At 27.7% G+C, this 3690-nt stretch overlaps 1 long non-coding RNA gene across 1 annotated transcript; it reads left to right on the top strand.

The window, feature by feature from the left end:
• The first annotated feature begins 967 nt into the window (after nucleotides 1-967).
• Nucleotides 968-1929, top strand: LOC108916205. Its single transcript, XR_001964760.2, has 3 exons — nucleotides 968-1064; nucleotides 1119-1360; nucleotides 1543-1929. It is a non-coding gene; the product is annotated as an uncharacterized LOC108916205 (long non-coding RNA).
• The last annotated feature ends 1761 nt before the right edge of the window (nucleotides 1930-3690 follow it).

Here is a 3690-nt window from a genome sequence, read left to right as displayed (position 1 = left end):
CCCACGTTGGCTAGCGACAATATTTATAATGTAATAAATTATTATTATTTGATTGATTTGATGTAATAAATATAATTTTTCTTTTATTGTTATTATTTAATTGATTATTTTGATTGATTATTGGATTTTAATTTTTGTTCATGTGTATAAAAAAAATTCAATTTTTATTTTAATTTATTTGATGAATGGTAAATGATTTTAATATTTTGGTTAATATGTGTAATTTGTTAGAATATGATTAGTAAAACTATATTTTGTTTAGGATATGCTATTGATTGTTGGACGCCTTTAAAAAAAAATTAATTACAATATTTACCTGCCATGCTTATCACTATGTAAGGAACTTTATAGAGCTAGACCTCTTTCTCTCTGGGTACGCGGTTCTGGGATATTATAACACTCTTTATATATAAATTTATATAACCTTTTATTTTGCACTTTAAACTTTGCTTTCGTTAATTATTGATTATAGATCTAGATAATAAAAGATTAAAATTCAACTCGTAACAAATCAGATATATTAAACATAACTCCTAGTTATAATTGACAAAATTAAGTTTTTAATTACTACAAACTATTTTTTATTTTAATTTTGTTAAAAATTTTTATCGATCGATACTTTTTTTAGTTGAAAATTGAATTTGAATTAATTTCGTTAAATAATTTGAATTTAATTCTGGCCATATGATTATGCAATCTCTGATAAAGCATAGGTGCATTGCAAGTTGCTAACTTAGCTTAATTACTTATCTTGATATTTCATTTCCATTCGTTGGTATTTCTATTTTTAAAGTCGATGGTCTCTGGATACATAATAGGTCCACTTTGGATTTCCCTTTCTTACTTTCTGGTACTGATTTCTGGCACTGGTGGTCTTCAGTAACTTCACTTTATTTTAACACTGTAGTTTAACTTTAACTTGTTTACAAAATTTTTACACAATGAAAATTTGTACAATTGATTACCATTTAGGAACTTTTGGTTTTTAATAGATTTTTCCAGGTTGATTCACAATCACTGAGAAATGTCAATTCGTCGTACTAGGTTATTTACTTATCTTCAGGGTACGGTATTTTTCATATACAACTTCGATTTTACTTTGTTAATTTGTTTTTTAGGATTGACATGTTACATGCTACTTCGACGACTGCCAAATTACTACTCCCCGTTGTTTGGTCCCGTTCCTGTTTTTATAATAACCTGGACAAATGCTCATCGTTGCTATGGCAATTGACGTTTCTTTGAATTTGTGAAAACTTTGCCTGGAAATTTTGGAGTTATGCTTGACTTTTTGGAAAAATGATTATCATTTTTGGATTCCTTGGCTTATAACGAATACTTTGATATGCAACATTATATAGTACGAACATTTCTTAACCTAATACAAATTTTCACATATTTATGCAAATCTCTCAAAAAAAACCTTTTATAACTAAAATCTAAGCATTTGGGTTTAAACATTGTCCTATACCCTTTACTTTTATTATATTTATACTGTCCATTTTGCTTAAATTCTGTAATTTACAGTCTGTTTACTTGTAGGTACTACGAAACCGTTTTCACTTTGAAAGTTTATCTAACACAAAATGTTTTTATATGGAATGATACGAAAATTGTAGTCTCTGGACATCAGTCTTTCACCTTATACACAATTATTCAGAATGTTCCACACACTAACTATAATTTCTATAAATTTCTCCGTTGAGGATCGTTTTACATTGGTTTTATGTAAATTCAATAGTTTACAATATTGTGAATCTTATTCTACCTATGGAATTTCATTTAAGGTATAGTTAACTTAACATTTTATTACTTTCTGTTATCTGGCACAAAGTTATATTAAAATTTTTATCCTTCGTTACTTTATCGTTACCAACATATTATGTACTTTTTAAAATTTACTCTAACACATTTAGGATCTTGTTATTTTTTGTGCTCAGGTAACTCTTTATTAAATTAACTATCCTTTCATGCTATTTTAGCATTAAATTTCTTAATTTTTATATTTTAAATTTACAAAAGTTTGTTAATTTTGACATATGTCTAGATCATTTAAATTCTATTAGTTTTCTCTACAAAATTTTATCTTTTATAGCTTATAACTNACTTCGAAGTAAGTGGTTGAAACCAGCGTCGATTTTCAATTTTTGGAAAATGACTCTTCTTAGCTATCCCACTTCTGACACCAGTTACGCGTTTTGCGTTAACGACTCTGTTTTTAAAAAATCTTAATAACTTTAATTTTTTTTAAAGGATTATAAAAGATTCACAAACAGAGGTCTTTATGTCTCGGTGGCTAGAGAACAAGTGTTTTTTCATGCAAAAGTATGTATTCTACAGAATCATTATCATATCATATCGTATTTCCAAGATAGCGGGTTCACGGAGCTCGTAACTTGTACATTTACTTTTTTACCATCATGAGTATTTGATTTTTTAGTCTGCTTAAAGTCCAGATATAGATTTTATTTCGGTTATATACCTATTGTAGAATTAGTAAAATACTGTTATTCTCTTACATCTTACAGCGGCTATAAGGAATAATTACATTTTTCTTAAAATAAATTGAATCAATTATATTGCAATAGTTATTAATCTGATATAATCAAAAATGCCATAGTAAAGCAAATATAAGTAAATGCTTTTGTGATATTTTTTACGACTATAAATTTTCAGAACTGCAATTTTCATATCACTTGTCATATTGCCTTACCAAAAAAAAAAAAAAAAAACAAAAACAAAAACAAAAAAAAATTAATTCCAATTTGATTTGAATAATTTCTGTCTTACATTCTTAAAAATGTTCCTATGCGGTAACATGTGGTTTTCCGCGACCAGATTACCGTGACCAAGTATTACCGCGACCAGATTACCGTGACCAAGTATTACCGCGACATAAGCAAATCTATATAAAGTGGCTTAGAGCAACTTTGCAACGTTGCCGCTATTTGGTGCGCTAAATACTTTTAGATATATAAAAATATAGGGTCGCTGTAAACACCGGTAGACAAATATATATATTATATACGTCCAAAAATTAAAAAAAACGGAGACGTATAAAACTAGGGTGACGTATAAAACCTTAGCAAAGCTGCAAAAATGAAGATAATTGAACTTTGCAAATTGCTTTTGGTTTCTGCATGTTAACACTGTACTATGTGTATACCAAATTTCAAGTGTCAGCAAAGTTTCAAACAAAATTGGCAAAATATTCAAGTTTCAGATGCAGTGGATATATAAAACCTTAAAGAACAAAAAGTTTTGCTCTCCTGATTTTCGGCTTTAGCTTGATTATTGCATATATATATAAAAAACCAGTGATGTATTTGGGATTGCAGTCAATAGTGCTAAGGGCTAATGTAATAAGAACACTCTGTGTTGTTGTCAAGCTTTCGGGAATGTTTATTTCCTTTCTCAAGACATCTATAAGAAATAACAAAAATGCTTAGAATAATAAGTTATAAAAGCTTATTATATACTTACAAACGTGAGATTATCCTATAAAAACCATCAAAAACGAAGTATACAAGAACATTGTTAAAATTTTTAATTAAAAGTAATTGTAACTATAGTCAAACATTCTATTATAAACAATAATTTTTAAGTCAATTTTTAAAATTTAAACAACTACTACAGTAAAAAGGAGCCATGCCTTTGAATTGTGAACTATTTTTTCTAACTATCAGAACC

Source organism: Anoplophora glabripennis, unplaced genomic scaffold (assembly GCF_000390285.2).
Source record: "Anoplophora glabripennis isolate ALB-LARVAE unplaced genomic scaffold, Agla_2.0 scaffold2495, whole genome shotgun sequence".
Classification (NCBI taxonomy): Eukaryota; Metazoa; Arthropoda; class Insecta; order Coleoptera; family Cerambycidae; genus Anoplophora; species Anoplophora glabripennis.
This window is presented reverse-complemented; position numbering and strand designations above follow the sequence as displayed.